This window comes from Ictidomys tridecemlineatus, chromosome 12 (genome assembly GCF_052094955.1).
Source record: "Ictidomys tridecemlineatus isolate mIctTri1 chromosome 12, mIctTri1.hap1, whole genome shotgun sequence".
Taxonomy (NCBI): domain Eukaryota; kingdom Metazoa; phylum Chordata; class Mammalia; order Rodentia; family Sciuridae; genus Ictidomys; species Ictidomys tridecemlineatus.
In genome coordinates, this window is record NC_135488.1 from 23,323,749 (window position 1) to 23,350,518 (window position 26,770).

Here is a 26,770-nt window from a genome sequence, read left to right on the forward strand (position 1 = left end):
CAAGAGGCCAGTTAGGAAATAGATGAATTCATGGCTACAGTAGGTGATAGAGGCTTAGCACCGTCATGTGGTTACTGACAGAGGGGGTGGCATGTGGTGGGATTCTTGATACAATTTGAAGGTTGAACCAGTAGACTCCTCTGATGAATATAAGTTATCACAGAAGAGTCAAGAGTGACTCTTATTGGAAATATGGAGTGGCCATTGATCGAAATAGGGAAGGATTGGAACAGTTTTTCCTGGTGGTGACGTGGGGAGAAGAAGGAGATGGGGAAATCAGGAGACTTAATTTGGGCAAGTTAATGAGACACCCAAGTGACACTGTCAAGGAGGCTGTGGGTGATGTGATACCAGTTTGGAGCAGAGGTGAAGAGTCTGGTTGGATACATGAATCTGGAAGATTTTGGTGCAAAGGTGACTTTTAAATTCTGAGCAGGCAGAAGGTACAGAGGGAGAAGAAGAGGACTTGCATCCGAGATGGGGTTTCAGGCCAGCAGGGGAGGATGAGGTGGATGTCCTGGAAGCCAGGAAAACCCTTTTCAGGGAGGTGGAAATGATCGGCCTCAACTCTGCTGTTGATCAGAGTAGGAAACGGATGGAGAAGTGACCCCTGGAAGTAGCAGCATGGAGACTGTTGGTGACGCTGACAAGAAACACTCTGGTGAAGTGACCAGAAAGAAAACATGACTGGAGTTGTTTTGGAGGGCGGGGGAGGAGGCCAGGCAGCACACGGCAGGGGGCAGCAGCGAGGCCTGGGTGGAAACTGAGGGTGTCCTTCCACGACCCACTGAGGGCCTCATTTGTCCTCAGCTAAAGTAGACAGTTCAGGAGGTTCCAACTGCTGGTCTCACGTCCCATCACAAGCACATGTTGAGTGTTGGCTTTCTGTATCTCTGAAGCAAGGTTGGGACAGGGGTGCAGATACCCCAGAGAGACCCACCTCCGGACGTCCCCCACTCAGGTCACTTGGGACAGAGCCCTTCTTCTCCCCCCACTTGCCATCTTGTCCACCTCCCTCTTTTTTTATTATTATTATTGGTTGTTTAAAACATTACAAAGCTGTTGACATATCATGTTTCATACATTTGATTCAAGTGGGTTACGAACTCCCACCTCCCTCTTCCCTTCTTTGCTGTTTTTCTTCTTCCTCCTTCCATCCATCCATCCTTCCTTTACTTTCTCTTTTTCATCCTTCCCTGATTCATTTTCTCCTTTTTTTTTCTCTTTTGAGAGTTTGCAGTTATTTTAAATTGTAGATTTTTCTGATTTTATATTTTTGACTGGATTTCAAACTTGTGTGTCCATACTTAAAAAAACACCCAACCAGAATGACTAACATCCATCCAAGACAGACCCACATGAACACATCATCCCACACCAGACAAAGGCGCCATGAACATACGTGGGAGTAAAAGATAGCCTCTTCAACAATGGTGCTGGGAGGACTGGAAATCCATATGCAGCAAAATGTGATTAAACCCGTCTCTCACCTGCCCCAAACTCATCTCAAAGTGCATCCAGGACACAGGCATTAGACCAGAGACCTTGAGCCTATGAAAGAAAAAGTAGGCTCTACTCTGCATCATGTCGGCTTAGGAACTGAGTTCCTCAACAAGACACCTAAAGCACAAGAAGTAAAATCAAGAAGGACTAAATGGGATGGTATCAAACTAAAGGCTTCTTCATAGCAAAGGAAACAATCAAGAACACGAAGAGAGGACCTACAGAATGGGAGAAAATCTTTGCCAGCTGCACCTCAGATAGAGCCTTAATCTCCGGGATATATAAAGAACTCAAAAAACTTAACACCAAAAGACAATAACCCTATCGATAAATGGGCAAAAGGAGTGAATAGACACTTCACAGAAGAGAAAGTACGACAGACAGGTCAACAAATATATGAAAAAATGTTCCACATCATTAGCAATTAGAGAAATGCAAATGAAAACTACACTGAGAGTTCATCTCACTCAAGTCGGAATGATAATTATCAAGAGGATAAGTAACAATAAATGTTGGGAGGGTGTAGGGGAAAAGTACAGTCATACAGTGCTGATGGGACTGCAAATAGGTACAACCACTCTGGAAAGCAGTATGGAGATTCTTCAGAAAACTTGGAATGGAACAACCATTTGACCCAGTAATTCCACTCCTTGGTATATACCCAAAGGACTTAAAATCAGCATATTATAGTGACACAGCCACATTAATGTTTATAGCAGCTCAATTTACAAGAGCCAAACTATGAAACCAACCTAAGTGTCCTTCAACAGGTAAACGGATGAAGAAAATGTGATACATATACACAATGGAATATTACTCAGTCACGGAGAAGAAATGAAATTATGGCATTTGCTGGTAAATGGATGGAACTGGAGACTATCATGCTAAGCGAAATAAGCCGAACCCCCAAAACCAAAGGCCAAATGTTCTCTCTGATATGCAGATGTTAATGAACAATTTGGTAGGGAGGGAATAGAAGTTTATTAGGTTAGACAATGGGTTTGGAGGGAAAGGAGGGGGGGATTCGGGAATAGGGAAAAAGTGGAATGAATCATGCATAACTTTTCTATGTTCATATATGAATTTACAACAGTGTAATTTCTCATCGTGTATAACCACAAGAATGGGAAGTTATGCTCCATGTATGTATAATATGTGAAAATACATGTATATATACATCTAAAAGGAACAAACAAAAAACAAACTTTTGCTCAACAGGGTGACATATTAAGCCTGTAGGAGTCTCTTCCTACAGATGTCCTACCTACATTTCTTGCACTTTCTCTCTTGTTCAGCTGATAAATAAAACTAAAAAGGAAAATTTCCGGTATTTCTTCCTATCAGATGGACCTCAATAAAACAGAGGAGGTGATTTCAAAATTGGAAAGCCTCCACCAGCAGCCTCACCTCTGGGATTTTTTACTTTCATTGCCAAGACTACGTGAAAACCATGTTCATGTGGAAGACATCCTCCCTGTCATGGTCCACTTTCTCCAGGCCGTTTTGAATTAGGTAAAAAAAATAAAAGTATAAGTGTTGGTTTTTCCTCCTCATTATTTTTAACTTTAAGTAATTCTATTTTAAAATTTTAATTGTTCTTTTTAGATATGCACAATAGTAGAGAGTATCTCCCTCATTTTTAATGGGTAAATAAATATACAATAATTGAGAAACTGTTTGAAAAAGAAAAATGTTCATGGTAATGGTGCTCTGAAACACCTGGAGCTCCTACACGTCTACCTCTGTCCCCTTCTGTCTGTAAACATAGCTTGCACTACTGCAGTGATGTTGTTCACATGCCCCCCAATTTAGAAAGCTTCATATTACCTTAGGAGCATTTCCATGGAGTCCTGTAGTCCTAAAATAAATATTTTTAATGACTGCATAATATTCTCTTTGCTGAGGTATTCTATACCACAGATAATAATGTTAGCATTAGACTTTAGGTTGTTTTCCACATTTTTACCATTAGACAAGCAACATAAACATAATAATTTTAACTGATAAATTATACTATAGTTGTCAATAATATCCTGAAGACCTGATAAATTCAGTTCCTTCTCTTTAGAATCCACTGAGTTGGGCATTAGTCTTCTGCAATGGACCTGACCCCATGTTACCCACAGTGGTGCCTTTAGGAAAACCTCTTCCTAGAGTGGGGTTTCCCAGTTTTTAATCATCGTGGTTTTTAAAATTAAATTATTTTGCCAAATTGTATGAACATGGCGTTTTATTAGGAAAAGTTCATGTTATTTTTTTTTCAAGTTTTAACTTTTATCTCTTTCATTTGCAGTTGGTGGGAACAACTCACATTGCCTTAGATCAGAGTACAAGGGGAGCCCTGTCTTGGGACCTGTGGTTTGGGGACTGTGTCCAAAAATCTCACTCCTCCCAAAACCCTTTCATCCTGGAATTCTGTACTCCAGAGACCAGAGCCTGGGCGGGCCTCTTCCCTGGTGCCTCCTTCTGAGGGCAGGTTTTATCAGTGTGGTTACATCCTTAGGCTCAGGGTGAACCAGGACAGCTGCAGCCATTGGCAGGAGTGTCGGGGGCTGGGGGTGGGGTGGGGTGTGGCTGGTCTGGGCTCTGCAGGCTGTAATATCCACAGTCCTGCACTGAGGTCCCTTAAGGTACAGAATGAGCTGAGGCCCCAGATAGGTGTTCCCCAAACCCCACATTCTGGAGCACAACTCTCAGAATCAGAAAATTGTGAATTTGAACATGACTTTTTAGGTTTTTATGAAGGCATATTTGTCATTGTAGGAAAAGGAAACACATTTATTTTGACAGTTTGTTAGCTTAAATATTTTAACATAGTTGGTATCCCTAACTTTTTATTCTCGCTAGCCTTGAATATATTATCAGTGGATGATGAAAACCACCAGGTTGTTTTGAAAGAGGAAAAAGGTTGAAATGAGAAGATATTAATGACAGTTGTTGAACCATATCAGCTTCGGCATAAATTTAATTTCTATACTTCAGTGGCACAAAATCAAGAATGTCTGCATTCATACTGCATTCATAGAACAGTACCGGTTTTCAGTGATGTATTTTATAGCCTTGGGATTCTCTTCAACACACAAGGAGGCCATGAGAGAGTCTCCTTAATGAGAAACTACAGGAAGTTTACCTGTTTGGAACCACAATGAATGGTTGCGTTGGTCTTCAGTTGTTGAAATGTAAATGCATTCCTACTTCAGCGGAGTGTATTTTCTGACCTACAGATTTCATTATTTATAAAATAAAATATTGATATCTCAAAACAATTGAAACCCATATACACATGAACTCCCTCTCTCCCCAAAGTTCCTCATTCTGCAAAATAGTTTGAAAACCACTGATGGACTGAACACACTCAGATCCATGGGCTAAAGCAGAGTGGAGGGTTGGGGTATGTGTCCTTCCAATTTGGCTGCTTTCTAAGTGTTAGACTGATGATCTGAACCTGAAGCAGCCTAGATGAAGGTTCATTTGCTCCTCTGAGATAATAGCACTAGTGCCCTGTGTGGCTTGGTCAGCTGTCCTAGTCGGGCAAGAAGACCCAAGGCTAAATGTAAGACAGCACCCATGGGAGAGCCACACGAAACCCAAGGTCTATCAAAGGCCAAAATTCTTAAGTATTCAGGAGATGGATTTACCTCTCAGGCTAAGTCTTTAGCCTGAGGAATTAGGATCACGTTAAAGCTGTGAGGAATGCTGACATATAAATAGTCCAGACAACATAGTGCAACAGGGTGAGGGTGCAGTTGGTGGAATGTAAGTAAATCTGGGATGGATTCTGCTTGTTTGACTCACCAATGGCTCAGACTGCTGTGGCTTTGTTCTGGTTCTAGTTCCTTAACATCTCTGGAAGATTTAGACTGGCTACCACTCAACCAGACTTTCTCCCAGGTTTCTGAACTTGTACTGAATGTGACCATCTCGACACTGACATTTCTGCAGCAAAATGGAGTATCATTCACTGGTATGGGCACCTTAGGGCTATTGCTGTCTTTTAAAATGTCTCATTACTGATTGACAATCAACATAGAGTTAAAATGCTGTTTGGAGAAATGTTTTAATTTTAAGTTTTAATTTAATTAAATGTTTCAATTAAATGAAGAAAAGAATCGTTTGCTTTAATAAAAGATAGAAGTAGAATGAAAACTTGGAACTCAACTGATTTGACTTTTAACTTCTGCTGAAATTCTGTAGTCATTCATAATGAAAATATTTATAATTAAAAATAATTCAATTTAAAATTCTTTGACCTAATATCTTGGAAGATTATACCAATCACTGGTTCTGGGATTTCAACTGTTCCTCTTTCTAAACTCCTATTGGGAATAAACATTTGGAAAACAGTAACCCTAGTAAGAAAAACCAGTTGATGTGGACTTAAAGAGTCCACTAATTAAATAAGGAGAGCTTCCACAGGGAAGGGAATGGAATTGTCTAGCTCCTTCCTCCCTCCCTCCCTTCTTCCCCCGCCTTTTGTTTGTTTTTCAGTTCTGTAGATGAAACCAAGGGCTTTGCACATGCCAGCAGGTGTCACCACTAAATTATACATGACTAGCTTTTCTCTTGACCTAGGATATTATTTTTCAAATTGTTAACTGCTATTCTCTTTGCAAATTTTTCTAGGGAAAATACATGCAATGAGAGAAAAGTGAAGTTGGATGTCATCCATTCATCCATTTGTTTATTGGTCTCTCCCTCTTCCCACACATCCATCCAATCACTCACCCATCTGTCTATCTGCTCACCTATGCATAAGTGCACTCACCTACCACTCCACCCATTTACTCACCAGTCCACCAACACATCTGTCCATCCATCCACTGTCTGTTCATCTATCTGTCATTCATCTATCCATTCACTTATTTATTTATTTTGAGAGAGAGAGAGAGAGAGAGAGAGAGAGAGAGAGAGAGAGAGAGAATTTTTTAATATCTATTTTTTAGTTATCGGCAGATGCAACATCTTTTGTTTGTATGTGGTGCTGAGGATCGAACCTGTGCCATGCGAATGCCAGGCGAGTGCGCTACCGCTTGAGCCACATCCCCAGCCCTCACTTATTTATTAATTCTCTTATTCAGTAGACACTTACCAAAGAATTTCTATGGACCAAACACTACCTCAAAGAGTGGGAATAAAAAGCTGTAAAAGAAAATAGTTCTTGCTCTGGGGAAGTCATGTTTGGTGAAGGACAGAGATACATCAATAAAGGAAAAATAATGACTACAGAATAGAAGTCTGGTAACTTTTTCAGGTAAAGCTTCAAGGAGGAGATTTGAAGGATGAGTTAGAGTCCATCAATGAAACCAGGGAGCATTTCTAGTCAAAGAGACCAAGCAGAGCGTGATATGCAGGGCCCTGCCAAGAGTGCTCCTGCCGAGGTGCTTCTGGGGTTATAGTGGACAGCAACAGAAAGTGGTCCTGAAAGAGAGCCCAGACCAGCTTTAAAAAATGGCCAAAAGAATGAGGTCTGAGTTATAGAAAGATACTCCTTGGGCAGGTGTGAGGGTTGATTAAAGGCAGGCAAGCCATGTTGCAGGGTGTGGGGATCAGGTGCCCAGGATCAAGTTTTCTACTGGCCTCTTTCTTTCAAAAACTCTTACTCCTGAGCTGCATGATGTGATGATTACACAGACATGTCTACAGACCCAGCCAGATTTCTCCTGCTGCATGGAATAATGGAACATGACCCCTTCCATCACTTCAGATTTCACCTGCTCTTGTGACCCAGCACAGCGAGTCCCCCATAGAGTGGAAGGGTTTCTTTCAGTGCTCTGTAGAAGGGAAAGTATGATATTATCAATTAACTGGATTTCAAGTTTAATTTAGTTGCAGCAGGAAGTACTATTTCTTATGTTCAGAACAGCACCCAGAGCCGGGGTGGGAAATGTGTAAAACACCTCCTTGAAATCTCAGTGACCTCAATTTTAACAAACTCATTTGGAGGCTCAGGTTTTTGTATATCCTTCAAATTATAACAATCAATTTACCCTACAATTGGAAATGTAATCACTGCTAAGAATGTAATTAAAATAAGCAATTTTCTATCCATTTGCCAGTGAGTCAAAGCTAAGAAATTACTATTGCAAAGGCATACTTCTAGAAGCCACTAAAAAATTGTTTTCATTTTTCTTGTCTCCCCCCAAAAATCCTTTCTGTCTGATGAACAGATTATGATGTGCGAAGGAATAAGGATGGGTCATGGCAGTAGCTTTGGGCTCTTGGTCCAAACACGTCATTCACTGAAACTTTTAATTCACGAACATGTCATTCATTGAAATTTTTTAATTCGCGTATTTTGAGCACCCTGCTGTTTAGCCACACAATTTGGTATCAAGATTGTCTTTCACTTTGTTAGGAAGTTTGTTTTTATAGCTAATCAGAGTCTGATGCCACAATTCTTTTCTCTCCTTTTTGGAACCCCATGAACAATTCTAATAAACTCTGAGAGCAGTAGAGATAATAATTACAATTTTAGCTCGGGAACCAGCTTGGGTGTGAATTCTGGCTTAATTTAAAGGTGTGACTGAAGTGACTGTCTGTTTCCTTCCCTCTTGGAGGAAGTATCCGTGTTCGTGCTGTTGGTTGGCAACTCAGACCTGGCATGGGAAATGCTTAGCCTAGGGCTTGGCATCTCTTCAACATGCAATGGTTGCTAGTTTTAATCTCAGAAACCAATCTTTTTTTCCACCCGGATGATGTCATGGGAAGACAATCAGATCGAAAGCCAGGGGTCTTGGATTTCTGGGATCCACCCTGTTTTCAAAACCTCCCTGAAGTCCCCTTTAACTTTAACTCCACTACCCCCTTTTTAAATGTCATGACCATGTCTGATCATACATGTGAACATGGTTTTACCATGGCTGTCACATGGAGTGCTCAGTGGAAGGACGTGGGATCATGATACGAAATGACCTAGTTACTAGGTTTTCAGTTGAAGGTTCATCTGAAAGAACGCAGGAGGATGTGTGTAGGTCATGTGCAAGGTTCACCTGAAAGATACACTTGCCCCTGGAGTATCTTTCTATAACTCAGATCTCATTCTTTTGGACATTTTTAAAATCTGGCCTGAGCTCTCTTTCAGGACCACCTTCTGTTGCTGTCCACTATAACCCCTAGAAGTGCCTAATGTTGAGCACTCTTGGCAGGGAACTGCACATCACGAACTGCTCTCTTTGTCTAGAAATGCCCCCTGGTCTCATTGATGGACTCTAACTCATCCTTCAAATCTCCTCCTTGAAGCTTTACCTGAAAAAGATACCAGACTTCTACTCTGCGGTCATTATTTTCCTTTATTATGCATCTCTGTCCTTCACCAAACAATTTTGTGTTTATAATTGCTGGGATAAGTTCCTTTGAGATCTCATCAAACCTTGGGAGTTTTGGACTTAGATTTTAGGTGTTGCTGGGTTGAGTAGCTTTTGTGTTTTATACCTTGGTTACCTTAGTTAAAGGAACTTAATCCCATGAATTTAAATAACTTTTAGAAATATAGTTTTAAGATTTCCATTGTGTTTTATATTAGAACTGTACTGTAAATTATTCTTTTCCCTGATGCTAGATGCTTAATTGATTTTTAATATTTAATTTATCCAGAAAACCAACACAATAATGCTGTTGAACATTAATTTTTGTTCAGTTATCTGATTAGATTTCTTGAGATAGAATTTTAGAAGTGAAATCGTTGGGTTGAAAGATTGAATTTTATCAAGTTTTGAAATATGTTTTCAAATTACTTCAGAAATTTTGTAACCATTTATGTCAGAGTGTGTGAAATCTCACCGCACTCACTATAGCATCAAGTACAATAGTCTTCCATATCTATGATTTCATTTTCTGTACTTTCAGTTATCCATGATCAACTTCAGTCCAAAAAATGTTAAATAGAAAGTTCTAGAAATAAATAATTTGTAAGTTTTAAATTATATAACATTCTCAGTAATGAGATGAAATCTCATACCATGAGATTTTTTTTCTGGATGTGAATTGTTACTTTGTCCAGTGTATCCATACTGTATATATTGCCTGACCATCAGTTGTTTAGTTTAGCGGTCTTAGTTAGCGGAATGACTGTTATGGTATCACAGTGCTTGAGTTCAAGTAGCCCCCATCATAGTTAATAATGGCCTCAAAGCACAAGAGTGGTGATGCTGGCAATTTTATTACAGCATGTTGTTATTGTTCTACTTTATTATTATTATTTATGATCTCTTACTGTGTCTGATTCATAAGTTAAACTTTATTATGTATGAGTATGAAAAAAAACAGTATATGCAGGATTCATTATTATGTATGGTTTTAGGTATCCACTGGGAATCTTGGAACCTATCTCCTTTGTATAAGGAGAACGACTCTTTTAGCTTTTGTGCATTGTTCCTGTTTGACCCCCAAATGGTATTCTGTCTTCATAAAATGACATTATTTTCTGAATTACTTTAGACACATCAAAATATTAAAATTACTGACAGTATAACTTGTTGATTGTTTTGTAGAGTCAGTTTATCAACTGTCCCTGCAGAATATGGTGTGGGATCCACAGAAAGTCCAGTCTGATCTCAAATCCAAGTTTGGTTTTGATGATCTTCAAATGGAACAAATCCTGAATTATTCAGCTGAGCTAAAGGAGGTATGCGCAGTTGACTGCTTGTCACACTGCTGGGTCTCTCCTTGGGAGTGTGTCTAGAATACGGACAGCCCTCTGTATCCATGGGTCTGCACCCTGCATTCAACCATCATATTGAAAATGTTAGAAAAACAAATGGAGTCTGTACTGAACATGTGCAAGCTTTTCTTCCCCCTTGTTGTTATTCCCTAAATAATACGATGTAGCAACAATTTACACAGCATTTTCATCTAGAAATTGTTCAGATGTCATCTAGAAATCGCTCATCTCATCTGCTCTCAGAGACCCAGAGCATCTGGGCAGGGATGGGTCTTATTTTTCTAACATGGTATGTGGTGCCACAGTACTTGTTTTCTTTCTCTCTCTTTTTTTTTTTTTGGTGGTACTAGGGATTGAACCCAGGGCCTTTCACATGCTAGACAAGTGCTCTACCACTGAGTTATATCCCCAGCCCATTTTTCAATTTTATTTTGAGAAAGAGTCTCACTAACTTGTCACAACTGGCCTCAATCTTGCCATCCTTCTGCCTCAGCCTCCCACATAGCTGAGATTGCAGATATGTGCCACCACACTTGCCTTATTTTCGATCAAAGGGAAGAAAAAGCAGAAAACATGAGACATCTTGTGGCTTTGATAATCATGAGTGAACATTTTCTTTTTAAAATATGGGTTTTAAAGGAGAAGTATAAGACGAAAAAATAGGACTTTAATGCTTTCTGATTGTTGCCATTGTGTTATTCTGTTTGTATGGTTAAAACAAATTCCCCTAGCCTTAGTGGCTTATACAAAAGGAATTTATTTCTCATAGTTCTGGAGGCGGGAAGTCCAAGGTCAAGTCTCCAGTGCCCCTGATGTCAGGGAAGGTTCACTTTCTAGCTCCTAGACAGCATCTTCTCACTGTGTCTTCACATGGTGCAAAGAATGCAGGAGCTCCCTTGTTGGTCTTTTGTATGGGCACTAATCCCATTGCAAAGGCTGCACCCTTGTGATGTAAGCACTTCCTGAAGGTCCCACCTCCTCATTTCATCACCCTGAGAGTTAGTTAGGATTTCAGTATATGAATTTTGGGGGGGCAGAAATGTTTAGATAATAGCAATAATCAATAAAATTCCTGAAACATAGCACCACTATAGGGGAATGTAACTCATTCTATGACAGACTTAAGTATTTAGAGAGCAGTTTTAGAGAAGTTTGTGTATAAAATAAATATTTGATGTAAAAATGTTAAACAGTTTCTATACCAGGCCCTCAATTTGAATCTTCCCAATTAAGCAGGTTTTGATAATTAGAAAAGAAAATTTTTCTCAGAAAAAGCAATTTTGTTAGTGCAAAGTATCAATTGAACTAGGCTGGCCTCTGTTTGCTTTGGTGGGAGAGTGAAGATGAACCATGTTTGTGTCATCCTCATGTCTTCTGCTGGAATAAACAGCTGTTTCTGTTGCTTATGGCCAGTTCTGAAAAATAGAATCAGTTTTCTTCCTTAACTACAAAAGTGTACCCTCAGGATAAATCACACAGACACTACAAGCAACACTTTGTCACCTGGTTACTTCTTTAATCAGGCAAATGTAAGAGCTTCACTTTGAAAAGATTGCGGTATTATTTTTAGAAAAGAAATGTTCTAGGAAAAAACAAAGGTTTTACTTTTAAGCATTTCTTTCATATTGTTGCCAGATTCCCACAGACAGCTCCTTAGAGAGGATGGTGTGTTCAGTCTTGTCCAGCATATCCAAGGACGAAGCGGAGAGAGATGGCCATGGTGGAGACTGTCCTCCCGAGTGGTCAGATGCCAAGAACTATCTCATCCACTCGGTCAGCTGGCTTCGACTGTATGGGCAGGTACAGTCCTGCATCTGGACACTGTGACTTGGAGCTACTGGTTTGCAGTATCTAAACTCATTTTTTTCAACACCATGTTCTTCACCTTTTGATTTCATGATTCTGGGGAAAGGCCTGAGGACTCCCACATCCTGGCCACTGTGTATACCTTCTTCCATGGGTGTCCACCAGCCTCAGGTCAAAAGGCCTTCAACACAAGTTGCCAAAAGTTCATCTGTGTTTTAAACACACACCTGACAACTAAGAGGTTCCTACATCCATACTGCTATTGGGTTGTGAGATTTCTGACCACAGGCTGCTTTGATCAGGTCCTTGGATATTTGTGCACACACATTCCACTTGCTTTGTGCCTTCTGTCTGGTTTTGCTCAGAAGTATTATATAAAAATGGTGACTGGGGTCAGGTTCAGTGGCACACATCTGTAATCCCAGTGGCTTGGAAGGCTGAGACAGGAGGATCCTAAGTTCAAAGCCAGCCTCAGCAATGGTGAAGTGCTAAGCAACTCAGTGAGACCTTGTCTCTAAATAAAATACAAAATAGTCATAGGACTGGGGATGTGATTCAGTGGTCAAGTGCCCCCATGTTCAATCCCTGGTACCAAAAAAAAAAAAAAAAAGAGAAGAAAAGTTGGATTTAAAGCCAAACAAAGAGAATGGAGGCTTTGATCTGTTTTCAGAAATGCTGATATGAAGTAGCACACTTCCAGTCATTATACCTGTCTGATGGCCTTGGAAGCCTGAAGAGGCCCTGGCCAGCTCATAGCTTTGTGTTTCTTGGGCATTTTTGGAGGCTAAAGGAGGGATTCTTTAGCACACCCATCACCTCCCAATCTTAGATGTTACTTTCCCATCTTGTGATTTTTTTCCTTCAAGAACACAGCCCTTTAAAACTTTCATCTCCCCTAATACGTTTAGCTGATATAGGTTGAATATTCAAATATTCTTACAGCATCCTTCAAAAATATAAGAGTGATTCACTTGCTGGCAGTAACTTTATCAAGCACTAAAGTTATCAAGGGATGGCATTGAGATGACCAACATCAATGTGCACTTTTGCTTTGTGCATTATCTGAGTTACTTGAATACATGGTTAATTCAGGATCGATTGGCTCACATACCTTTGCATCATGCAGGTCCCATGCTCATTTGAGTATGGAAGATCTATTTTGCTTTATTTTGATGGATGATAAACTATAATACTGATGATTTTTTTGGAGGGGTACTGGGGATTGAACCCAGGGCTACATAATCACTGACCCACATCCTCAGCTCTTTTTATATTTTTTATATAGAAACAAGGTTTCACTGAGTTGCTTAAGACCTTCCTAAGTTGCTGAGGCTGGCTTTGGTCCTTTCTTTAGTATCATAACTACCAGCCCCATGTCATAAAGTGGTATTTAATGACTATGTATCAATGATGACATATATTTTAAAATACCTAAAGCACATTTAAATTATCCTAAACAGCTTAGTTTCATATTCAAATAATATTTAATTTAAAACAATGTATGCTATTGCCCTTTTCTTCTTTCTCTCTTTTGTTTCTCTTTTGTGGGGGAGAGAAAGAACTAAGGTGCTAGCAGTATCAATTATTACAATTTGTCAACTTTAATTTATGAGTGAATATGAGGTCAAAATGCAGTTATTAATAGACACTTTAATTTTTCAACAAAATAAAATGTTATCTGTCATTTAAATTGGTCTGTTAATATTTTTTTTTACTAAATATGTTATTTGTAATGCTATTATTAATAATCATATTTTTGTTTCTGAGTTTGTAGGTGTTTCACCAGTTGCAACAGGGTGGCCTGCTTCAGAAGATACTCACAGGTGCTGGCCATAGTCTGGGGGCCCTCAGGAACCAGCTCGAAGAAGGGGATGAGCCATGGAAAGTGGTGGAAGCCTTGCACACTGGACTGCTCATCCTGAGTGACAGCTTGGCATCCAAGGGGCCTGAAGACAGTCTTCACTCTTCACAGATGTAAAGCACATTTCTCTCTTTTGTTACTAACAAGGATAGACAATGCTGAATTTTCAAGAATGCCTGAGGATACTGTCAGAAACAATTTTTTTGAAACTGCAGCTAAACTAATTCCTAGTTAATGTCAGGAGCTTCTCTGGAAATACATGCCCTTAAGTCCTGAGCAAGAGATACCAAGCAATTATTGTGCCCCACCATAACTTGGGCTTTACCTCTACTAGAATAATGAGTTGTGGCTCCAGGAGTAGGTGTCACCCAGTGGGGATGAGTTACACTCACCTGATCCTTTATAATTCTGCCCCTTTGCCCTTTTAGGGATAGAATGTTCCATGGAACCTCCCCTTGTGTGTCCCCTATATAAGAATAAAGAATTCCAGAGGCTTTCCTCTCTTTTACCATAGACCCCTAAGGTCAGAGAGGTCTCCTGGATTTTGAGAAGCTACTTCTGTATGTTTGCATGCTTTCTTCACTGTTTTCTTAAGTTATTGGGATAGTCAAATTTGGAAACCCAGCATACGTTGCTAGCTAGAATAGATGGTTGATAAGTTAACAAAAGGGAAATCCCAGACTTTCATATTGGACCACAATTAGGACAGAACATTTTGAAAAATTCTGAACACCAGTTCAGATGTGGAAGGCAATCTAAAGGGGGAATGACATTTGAGAAGATACCAGATTCCTGGCTTTTAAGTTTTATGTCTTGGTATTTTAAAATGAAGAGTACCTCTAAAATACATGTCAGAAGTACTGTTACACAAGAAACTGCCTGTTTTCATATTATAAAGTTGCAAATATTTGAAATGTTTACATTAAGTCTAGAAATATTTTAGAAGTGGGAAAAGTGGAACTGGTATTGTTGTTTTTAATTTGTAGGGAAATCAAATTAATTCATCAAAATGGTCAGTTCTGTAAGATTGGGTCTCTTTTCTCAGTAAGTGTCATAATCTGAAGTAAAATGAATTTTATTATATGCCTACAGTTAAAATCTTTGTTGGAAGAAAACAATTAGATTTCTCAATATAATCTCAAAAAGGTTTATTTCACATCATGAGCCACATGAGCTCTGGCTCTTTAATTCCATGAACATGGAATTATGATGTCAGAATTGTATGGGAATATATTGTTTTTTTTGTAATTATACCACAAATAGCAACTCCCAACATTTCCTAGTCTCTCACATTTTCTGGAAGGAGTTAGGAAATAGGATCTTGCTATGAAGGTCTTGTTTCCTATCTTTTACTAAGAGTTGCCCAGGGGCAGAGGTATTGAAGCTGCAGGCAGCAATGAAATTTCTATCAAGGCTATAAAAGCAACAGAAAGTGGCTCTGTGGTAGAGCGCTTGCCTAGCATGTGCAAGGCCCTGGGTTCAATCCTCAGCACCACATAAAAATAAATAAAAAAATAAAGGTATCGAGTCGAGAGAGAGAGAGAGAGAGAGAGAGAGAGAGAGAGAGAGAGAGAGAGAGAGAGAGAGCACGCAACAGAAAGGAGAAAGGTGAATATCAGTAAGAGCAGGTACACCTTGAAACAATGAGCTGAACAAAGGACAGTTACACAACATGCTGTCATCAATTAACTTCAGATGCAGAATATTGCGATGTAAGACTTTGCATTGGCTTATTGAAAGCTTCTCTGCTGGGTGGTTTGGGAAGCTTAACAAGTATGTAAGCACTACTCATTCATAGACCCAGCATATTTAGTCACCTTAATTACCCTATAAACCTCAACTGCCCCTGGCACATTAGCCTGGGTTGCAGCCTGCTCTCTGACTTAGGGAATGAAGCCCCTGGAACCTGTACTTGGCTCTTCACTCATATGAAGATTAAGGAAGCTTAAGATTACCCCAAGTACCAGTTGAGGACAACTGAGCTCGCCTGGCCCACACACATAATTTCTATACACACTCAGGGTCAGAAAGATGAGGACCCTAGCACAGGCTTTGCCATCCACCTGTTATGTGCACTTGTTAGCACAAAATAGACCAGGATGAAAGCAAACTTCACAAATCAGCTCAGATCTTTTATTCAAGAATGAAGTTTCACACGGGAACAGGGGATACAGGGACAAAATGACACCATGGGACCCACTTTCCTGGTGGAAAACGAGCCCCAAAGAAAGAAAGGGACTGGGCTTACCTAGGTCATTCTGAGAAGTGATTTAATTATTGCCAGAGTGTGTCTAATGGAGGGTCTGGGTTAGCAGTCAGTGGGTCAGATGAAAGGTCTAGGGACAGTGGTCAATATTCACCTCTGGGGTCTCATTGTACTGTCACTGAGAAAGGACTCATCTGGGGAAGGTTTAATACATTGGTTCTTCCTAGAGACTGTCAGTCTAGGCTTGGATGGATAATTTCCTCCCCAGGGCTGGTCTTGTCACTGGGAAAGGATTTTCTGGGAAAGGATCAATGCTGTCAATGTATGGTTTTTCTCTTTCACTCCCTTTCCCCAGGCATCCCTATTCTGGGGTTTGTCATTTTTCCATATCTAATAGCACTGAATAAGCAATTGGCCTCTGAATCGCTTATGTAAGCAATTGGCCTCTATGTCTCTATTTAGATGCCACTTTTGCCTTGGGTAATAAAAAACTGCAGCCCCATGGTCTGTCTAGGTGACAAGAAAGTCTACTGCCTGTGCATCTGATGTCCTCCTTGGGCTTTGGCCTCCCCATCTGGTAATGACATTACTAGACGATCTCTCAGTCTCTTTCTAGGTATCAACCCTCTGGTCTTTTGGAGACTTTGTACAGGACTGCCCAGGAGCTCTGTGTCTTCACCTATCAAAAAGGAATAATCTGCACACATCTCTAGGCTGATATGAGGCTTGACAGAGATGCCTGTGTGGAGGATGTCCCCCCACCCCACCCTTGAGCAGATACTCTTAAACCTTGGCCCTTCTCACCTCTGCCACTGACAGAGGTGATCTCCTAAACTCTCTCCTCCTTCTTTGCATTCTCATTTTTTTTTTCAGATTCACTGGTTTTGATCCCTGGATGTCAAATGTCTCCTCAAAGGAACTATCAAGACTTTGTAATCTCTTTTATTAACTTTACTATTTTTGGAGTAGATTTTTTTTCTTTTGTTTTTGTATGGAGTCATGGTCCTATTCCAGTAGGAGTGTGTGTGGTTGATGTTCCTATCACTTTCCCTCTCGGCTGCACACTTTAACCCTGTACACTGTCCTCCTTGTTTAGTCTCCTGAGCATTGTTGCTGCTTCCTTTCCCACCTTAGTATTTTTTGGTGGTTGATTTTGTTGCACCTGTTGATGTCTCTGTTGCCTCTCTTTCAAGGTTTTGTCCTTGTGTCTCCAGTTTGAACATTCTGATGAAATCAATCAGCCACTCGCCTCCAGGCTTCTGCAAATGTTTGTATAATTCCTGTTCATGTGTGGCAGGAAACTATCACAAGTCTTGGTCCAGGAAATCTCTCTCCTTCTTTCCATCCTGTCTCCAAACCCAATTGTTCATTTCTCTTCCTCCATCACAAATTCCAACCAAAAGAAATGAGAACATCATCAGGCTCTCCGTTTCCTTCTGAGCACCTTACAGACCCTCTTCCCTGCTGAGGTTTTGTCTGAGGTTTTGTCTGCTCCTGTCCAGTCACATCGGTCAGGTGACTGGGCAGTGAGAGCTCTTCGTCTGTGTTCCTGGTAAGCCGAGGACTCAGAGAGAGGCTCCAGTAAGGCCTGGCTCTGCAACATATATGTGGCTATGAAGTGTCTGCTCACAGAGGTGGCCATGTGATGTCCTTGCTGGCCAGAGCGTGAACAAATTCGACAGCCCAGATCTAAGTTTCAGGTCGCACAGTTCATCTTTTTTTTTTTTCCCCTGGAGAGAGTAAAATAAAGTACAGTTGCCTCTTGTTCATAAACTCCAGGTCTTTCCATAAGCCCCAGGCTTCCTCCTCAGCGTAATCCAAAGTGTCAGAGAGTGAGTACTCTAGCCCTTCCTCATCCTGTGGAGGCTCAGACCAAGAAGCTGTCTCTGACTTCAGGCTAGAGACAGGCATATGTCCATGGTGATGGATGTGGGGATGGTTTTCCTCCTGCTGATCTCTTGTAGGAGAATTGTCATCAGAACCCTCCTCCATCTCTCTATACCCTCTGCAGTGCTCAGATCCATCAGCTTACAAACTATAGGACAGCAGCAACTAGTTATCAAACTTGCCTTTAACCCAGGCCTACTGAGATTCTGTGAAGACCAAGCGTTGAAAAGTCCAAATGCAGGCTAGAAGCTGAAAGCCGTGGCATGGCCAGAGCTCTGCCATTGGAGCATTTTGCTTGGCATTTTTAGAAACCATATCTTTCTACGCTTCTCTCCTTTGTGCCTGCCATCTTTGTCATGGCTGAGAATGCCCTGTGCTTGCAAGAAGACTCAGCCTGGACTTTCCTGCTCTGGGCAGTGGCCTCCCCACAGCATGACCTCCCACTTGGCTCTTCAGTCTTCCACATTCACTTCCATTTCTATTTCCTCTCATTCTCAGACTCACTTTCTTTCCAGCTTCTCTGCTGAGTTAATTCCTGCATTTGTTTGAGGAATATATTACCTTGTTTAAAAGACTGGAGTCTAGAGATGGAGAATCCTTTGTCTCTTCTGCCATCCCTAGTGAGATGCTCTGGTAGGAAGGCAGATGCATCTCTAATGGAGTAGTACTTGAAATATTTCCCCTGGTGACTTTTCTGCTTGGCTTTGAAGGTGAACATCTCAAAAGTATAGTCTTTGCAGCTGGCCTCAATTTCATTACTCCATCTCCATCGTCAACATGTCTTCCATCTAAAACTCCAGGTACTGCAGGTGTCAGGCAGCCTGACTATCCCCCTTTGACTTCAGAGACTCTTACAGGTGTTGTTAATTTGCCCTAGTTGGGACCACTTGGATAGATCCTGTATATCATCACCATACAGCTTTTCAATATTTTGAAACTTTTCTCAAATTGTTCCTACATCTCATAACCAAAGGTGATGAATTCCACCTGGAACTTTATGCCAATCCTCACTTCTTTTCCATACTGTTAGGAGTATACTTTCTTGTTCTGGGATAAAAGAGAATGTCTAGTTCATATTCAGTACCTAAAAGAATCTACAAATCAGCTGATTCAAATAATGCAATTTGTCATGAACCTGGTTAGATGGTGAAATGAGACTTTCAGTCCATGAACACAGTTTTCAAAGTAGTGAGATGTTTTCATTTGCATGGGAGTTTTATTTCCCTAGCTGGTGCCTTAAAAGACTTTCATTTCATTTCACTCATTTCTTTTTGCTCTTAGATCACAGAGTCTGCAGAAATTGCAGAGTGTGCTGCAAAGCCTGCCCCAGTGGCCAGACCTAAAGAGATTGCTGCAGCTGGATGGTGCTCTCAGGAATGCAATAGCCCAGGATTTGCATTTCATCCAAGGTAAAACAACTCTAGTGTTATTTGTCACTGAAACTCACTAAGAGCAAACATGACATTTATTGGAAAACGAACTTGCAACTGCCTGACAATGTTGTAAAGTTTGGAGCTAAGTTATGCTGCTGTTGTATGTATATTTATGCTTTGTTATGAAGCCTTCTGGGGTATTTCACATACAGCATGCCATGACTGAATACACAAAACTGTCACAGTGACAGGTGTATCCTACTGTCCAATATATGCCTACAGTGTGAGCTGGATAGGCAGTTTCCTAGGACTGAAGTCGGACTTTTACAATCACATCAGCACAAATAGTTCTCAGGCTAGAGAGGGACCAGGGTGCATTGTGAGTAAGTGAATCATTATGTTTTATATCCCTCCCCTCTGCTTCTCAGTATCTGATAGAGATCTTATTTCTCCTGGGTATACAGCATGTCCTTGGAACTTCTGTTGACTATGGTGGATGCTTTTCTTTCTGCACTCTTCTGAGGAAGTCAAGTTTTCATTTTTGCCTGAGTGGACTGTCTTTTCGTCATCTGATGGAGGAGGGAGAAGAAATGAGGAGGGGATGTTGCTTTAAAGGAGCAAAACTCTCCTCTAACAAGGAACCCATATTCATGTGTCTTCAAAAAGGATAAGACAGGATTATAATGTCTTTCCCCGTTTTTCCTTTCTAAGGAAGATAATGAAATACCTCAGGTCAAGTTTACTGAAATGTGTGTTCTTAGAATTCAATTTATTGATTCACACTGTACATAGAAATCAAGCTTGAATAAGCCTAACTTGGGTGAGGAATAAATTGAATTGTTGATCTTGCAGCAATCCTCATTCACCTGGAGACTTCAGCGAACAATTCTATGCAGGGCAGACCTGATCGATGGAAACTAGAAAAGAATGTGTTCTTTGAAGGGTTAAAGCAGGTAAATCACAGCCAAGGATTATACATAAACCATTTTCATAAAACATTGAAGAAGCTCATGCAATATTAAGCTTTGCCTATTGTGGATTGTGCTAGCAAAAATAAAGAGAATAGACACATTTTGAAGAACTTTAGGTTGCATTTTAACATTTTGATTGTTTGTTTCTATTTGTAGTTCTTGAGCTCATGGTGAGCATGACTATACTCTTTAAATGTTACCCTTTTCCATCTTCATTAATCTTTTAGATGTTGACGAAGAATGCTACTGCTCCCTGCCTAAATGAACGCTTGTCTGAGAAGGAGGTCCCTCTGCCCCCTGGGATCTGGAGGGACTCCTGGGGACTGTTATGCAACCATACCTCCTTCAACGAGACCAGTATTTTCAACAGGTTACTTGGTACAGTAAATGATGTTGTAAGTACTACACTATCTGATCTCTTTCATGGGCACCAAATGGGCTCATATCTAAGGTTAATTTCTTAAATTAATTGAAATTAATTTCGGTTAATTTCAGTTAATTTAACTGAAGATGCTAATATTGAATTAATTGTTCATACACCTAAAGGAAACTGACTATCTGAATTGTGTTCCTCAATTCCATCCCTTCTGTCTGACAGCTTGGGAGTGGGTATGCCCTCGAGTCTACCAAAACCAACTTGACCTTTCCCAAGACAATCTCAAACTTTCTAACCAGGCACTTCTGCTTCTCTGGTTTCCTGGCCTTTTATACTGTTCCATTTCTAGCTGCATATGGGGAGAAAAGTGGAGGGATAACTCTGGTGATCAGTCAACTTATAGCAGAGCTTTGGCTTTCAGGGTCACAGACTTTGAAAAATCATGTGTTTGTCATGTCACAGCCCAGAACACTTCTGTGAGCGCTCACCTTTGTAGAGCACTCAACTTGGGACTATTCGACAATTTTTTGGGAAAGATTATTATGTCAAGTCTAGTTTCTATTTTTCTTTCTGAGTACTAAACATTATAGTAATATGTTTTTTCTTCATTTTTTTCCTTCCAGAATTACCTATTTCTTTTTTAACTTCTTCCTTACATGCCATGAGATAAAACCAGTGAAAGAATGTCATAGGAAAATGAACATGGAATGGTCATGTGTACATAGTTCAGCCATCAATGCTTTCTCAGTGTCTGCTTGGCAAGGTGGCATGTGGAAGAGAGTACAAACATGAACACAGTCTCTTGGCTGAGCAGGGCAGATGGCATGAGTGCACAGGGGCTCACCATCTGTAAATCTCTGCTAAGATGTTGATGAGACTTACTAAAATGAGACATAAGATTTGGAAGCAGTGAGAAGTCAGAGAGAATGCTAGGCAGATGGAAAAGTGTGTTTGAAGTCATGCAAGCACATGAAAAGACTCTACCTACTTGCACATTTTTTTCCCCTGCTAGTAGGTATAAATCCTTTTCTGGCAGAAAGCCCATTTCAAATTTCCCTGTGTCTATATAGCCTAACTCATAGTCTCACATGGAGCTGGGATCCAGCGGGATCTGCTGCAGTGATGAGTGTTTTTCTAGGTCACATATATGTGAGATAGCCTTTCTAAGGGTGCTCAGATATGTCAGTAGCAAACCATTCCATAAATTAGTGGTTGAAAACAAAAAAATACATCTGTTATCTCTTGTGACTCTGTGGGTTAATTAGGCTTATCTAGGGGGTTCTTCTGATGATCTTTCTGGGTGCTTCTCCTGTAGTTATAGTCAGAGGGCCATGGGGGGGGCGTGGAATCTGGATGCTCAGCTGGGATGTGGAGGACTGGAATCTCTCATTTTCCACTGAAGTCACAGGCTTCTCTTCTCTGGGGAGCCTCCTCATATAGTTTCTCAGGAGGATAGATAGACTTCTCACATGGTATCCAGGCATCCAAAAAATAGGCCAGAAGGAAGGCTTTTAAAGCATGTAAGGACAGCTTAGAAAAGGTAGGACTGGAATTAGCATAAGTCACCTGTGCTTCACTTTGTGGATTAATATGAGTCAGAGCCAGGCCTAGATGAATTGTGGGAGGCATTACTGAGAGTTCAATTTTCAGAAGACTTGGTTTATTGGGGACCTATGGGGATACAAGCTACCACAGCTGACTATAATACTTAGGTCCCTGCTTATTGGGTTCCTAATAAAGTGGGTTATAAGTTACCTGACTCTATTGCTGTATAAGGTTTTATTTTGGGGTCTATAATTTTGGACATGAGTAAAGATTTGAGTCTAGCACTATGACTTAGTAGTCATGATCCTATAGTTCATGGTCTTTGATGCCCAATTCAAGTGGAACCCTGGATACACAAGACTAGGTAGATTACATTTCAAATACCCACATTTGAATGATTTTATTTATTACAAGTGATGTTTTATTCTCTTATTAAGGACCGTATTTTGCAAGAGGTCATTACTGGGCACATAGACATGCCAGTTTCAGTACCGGAAGAGTATTTGGGCTGGCAGGAACTGGAGACACAGCTGTCAGAAGTGAGCCTTTCCTGTTCTTGGCTCTTCCAGTTGAAGGCTGCTGTTGCCTCACCTGGGACCCGTGTCTCCTCTGGTGGCTGTGAGCACCAGCTTGTCTCCACCCTGTGAGTATGCATTGGATGGAAAGCTTCCCAATCCTTGGACATCAAAATGAGGTCAAATGCTTCTCATTCAAATGATAGATCAATATTTAGATTCTTTTGCTAATGAATGAATAGAAAGATGTTTATTTTGAATCTAACTTTTGGTATAGCAGAAAGCATCTAAAAACTATAACATATTAAACAGTTCCCTTATATTTAACTATTGGTTGAATCTTTCATAAGAAATGCAGGAACTAATTGAGTCTAAGGAATGCATATGTTTGAGATTCTTGTTAGAGCTATACTCAGAATTATCACATTAACTACTAATGGGAGTCTTGCCTTGGGAGTCCTGCTTCTCCAGAAAATTTGCCTTGTTTTTATTTTATGACTCTGAAAATTATATGTGTGATCAACTTCTACTTTCCTCAGCTGCTAGGAAATTCACACTCAAATACATCAAGTAGGGAATGTATTCTTGGCCTCAAAGTTCATTTTATTTTATGTTCTTTATTTTTCCTCTTTCTTTTCTCTTGATTTACTCTTTCTTGTATTTTATGTGGTCCCATAAATGGTTTTCCCTCACTTTGTAAATCAGGGTGGAGGAACTCCATAAACAAACAAATAAATATTAAGTGAACCATTTCGAAGAATCTAATTCTTTCATATGAGGACTGCCAGACATTTGCCTATGTCTCTGTTTAGATGGATTTATAATGATCTGCCATCTGGAGCATCATTATCATCTCTGGCTTCTTTTTGACTGCAGGATGTTTCATATGCTTGAAAAAGTACAATGTCCCTGGAACAAATATCCTATGGGAAGGCCTTCCTAGGGCTTCTCAGGAAGGCTTGTGAAGTGGCTCGATGTGTGAACATGCAAGGAAGTTTCCAGAACAGTCTTCTGGGTAAGGCTAGAGACAAGAATGTGGGGTATTTTCTTCAGTTAGTGAGGTAAGATGATCTCATAAAAGTCCATCCTACTTCATGAAGGGCAGATTAAAATGGAAGGTTCTCCAAGAACAATTCACTCTTATGATTACTATAGTCAGGCTTTTTCCCTTCCATTATGACAAGACCCCACCCTCTCTGGGTCCTTGCAGAACTTTCTCTTATGACTCATTTTCCTCTTGGGATTGTTCTGGTTTAGATAAATGCACATGCAGACTAATCATGATCCTCCTCATGACAGTCCTGATGGACTTCCTATGTGGCCTATTCATTTGATTTAGCACTAAGTCTATCCCTCATACTGAAGAAAACGTCTCATGCTGATCATGCTCAGTGTGATCCTGAAATCTCCGTCCTTTTCCCTGAAGCTGCTCCAATAGTGAGGACAAGGTTTTGAGCAATAGGAAAAAGAAATTTTATTGCTTTGCTATGGGCCTCCTGTCTAAGAGGCTGTGATTTCTCATTGTCAAGGGGCATTGTGGGCTTTTAAAGAGAGGTTACAAAGGCTAACTTCCAGGTGAGACCTCACAGGAGTCATAATTCCTATCCAAGCAGTAGCTTTGAGAGAGAGCCACTGGTTTAGATCCACTGGTGCCAGTCATGAAGTCTGAATTCTTTTATTTCTGAGGTCTCTGAGCCAAAGAACAGATAACTTGGTCTCGGATGAAAAGAAGGTTAATCTTGCTTCTGCCATGGTTTGGGAATGGAAAACGGAAAAGAAGAAGGGGGGAAAAAAACCAACAAAATCCACTTCCAGTGGTGGTGTAGCAAGGTTTATCTTCAAAGCATGAAGTGGACCTGTTATAAGTGCAGAGAAAACAACAACAACAACAAACCCCCAAAACAACAATTAAAAAAAACTGAAGTTTTCTCTATACTCAGCTTTTCTGATTTCTGTGCCCAAATGTGTGGGTTTTTTCCATACGAAGCAATTTTCCAATTCTCTTTGGAGACCAGTTGGCGACCTATAATTCAATTCAGTTCCAACACTGTCTACCTGGAGATAGCGTCAGATGTCACAGGTTAAGTTCTCAGTCTCACACAGTCTGTCCTTACTTTAGATGACAACTCCAAGTTTGGGCCTCCCTTTTGACTTCTGACGATAGGCTACAAATTAGGATTCCTGTGACCCCTTCCTCAAGTTCTACAATTTGCTAGAACAGCTCCCAGAACTCAGGGAAACAGTTTTCAGACAAGACTACTGCTTATTCTAAAGGACATAACTGAGGAACCATAAGAGGGAAGAGATACATAGGACAAAGTATGGAGGAGGCAGGTCAGGGGTGCAGAACCTCCATGCCTTCTCTGGGTGCACCACCCTCCCAGAACCTCCAGGAGTGCACAACCTGCAAGCTCTTCGAGCCCCTACTCTTTGGGGTTTTCATGGAGGTTTTGTTAGGCAATCAAGATTAATCATAGGCCATTAGCCATTAATAAAATCTTGAGCTTTTCTCCTCACCTTAGTGATTGGGGGAAAGTAAAGGAGAGGGTACAAGGTAGGGTGAAACTTGGAACCCATTAATTACATGGTTGGTTCTTCTGACAATCAGCTTCTATCCTGAGGCTGTCTAGGAACCACTCCCCCCAAGCAATGTTTTTTTAAAATAGAATTTTTAAAATTGGTGAATTAATAGTTACACTCAGGTGTGGAATTCATTGTGATACAGTTTGGTTAACTTCATTCTGATGTTTCTCTCCTTTCCCATCCCCACTTTCTTCCCTTCACTCACCTTCTTCTACCCCACTGTTCCTCCTATTTTCATGAGACCCCCTCCTTTTTAAAATTTCTTATTTCTCTCTATCTTCCATATATAAGAGAAAACATTGGATTTTCTGCTTTCTGAGTCTAGCTTATTTCACTTAGCACGATGTTCTCCACTTCCATGCATTTGCCAGCAAATGTCATAATTTCATTCTTTTTTCATGGTTGAGTAAAACTCCATATATATATAATTTTCTTTATTCGGTTGTCTATTGAAGGACAGTGAGGCTGATTTCATAAGTTGGATACGGTGAATTATGTGGCTACAAATATTGGTGTGCATGTATTGGTATAGAATGCTGATTTTAGTTCTTTTTGAATAAATACCAAAAGAGTAGGATAGCTGGGTTATAGGTTGGGCCCATTCCTCATCTTTTGAGGAATCTCCATACTGCTTTCCATAGTGGTTGTGCTAATTTTCAGTCCCACAAGCAATGTATAAGTGCATATTTTCCCCCACATCCTCATCAGTATTTATTATTATTTGTGTTTTTGATTATTATCATTCTAATTGGAGTGAGATGAAATCTCAGTGTAATTTTGATTTGCATTTCCCTGATTGCTAGGGATGTTGAACATTTTTTCTTATGTTTGTTGGCCATTTGCACTTCTTTTCAAAAGTATCTGTTTAGTTCAATTGCCCATTTATTGATTTAATTGTTTTTTAATGTTAATTTATATGTATATAATTTTTAATGTTAATTTTTAAACATTTTAAAATGTTAATTTATATATATATTTGAGTGAGATATATATATATATATATATATATTTCTGGTTATTACTCTAATTGACAAAGATTTTCTCTCATTCTGTAGGTCCTCTCTTTATACTCTTAATTGTTTCCTTTTGCTGTGCAGAAGCTTTTTAATTTTAGTTTTTGAAACTCTAGCCAGAGCAATCAGGCAAGAGAAGGAAATTAAAGCGATACAAATAGGAAAAGAAGAAGTCAAATTATCTCTGCTGATGACACAATTCTATACTTAGAAGACCCAAAATACTCCAGTAAAAGACTTCTAGAGCCAATAAACAAATTCAGCAAAGTAACAGGATGTAAGATCAACATACAAAAATCAATAGCTTTTCTATACTCCATTAACAAATCTGCTGATAAAAATGTCAGGAAAACAATTCCATTATAATAGCCTAAAAAAAATCTGTAGGAATAAATCTAATAAAGGAGGTGAAAGTTCTCTACAATAAAAACAATAGAACACTGAAGAAAGAAACTGAAGACCTCAGAAGAGG

At 40.0% G+C, this 26,770-nt stretch overlaps 1 pseudogene; it reads left to right on the plus strand.

Moving 5' to 3' along the window:
• LOC144368925 (ATP-binding cassette sub-family A member 13-like) overlaps positions 1-26,770 on the plus strand; it is a 398,370-nt pseudogene that overhangs the window by 13,230 nt on the left and 358,370 nt on the right.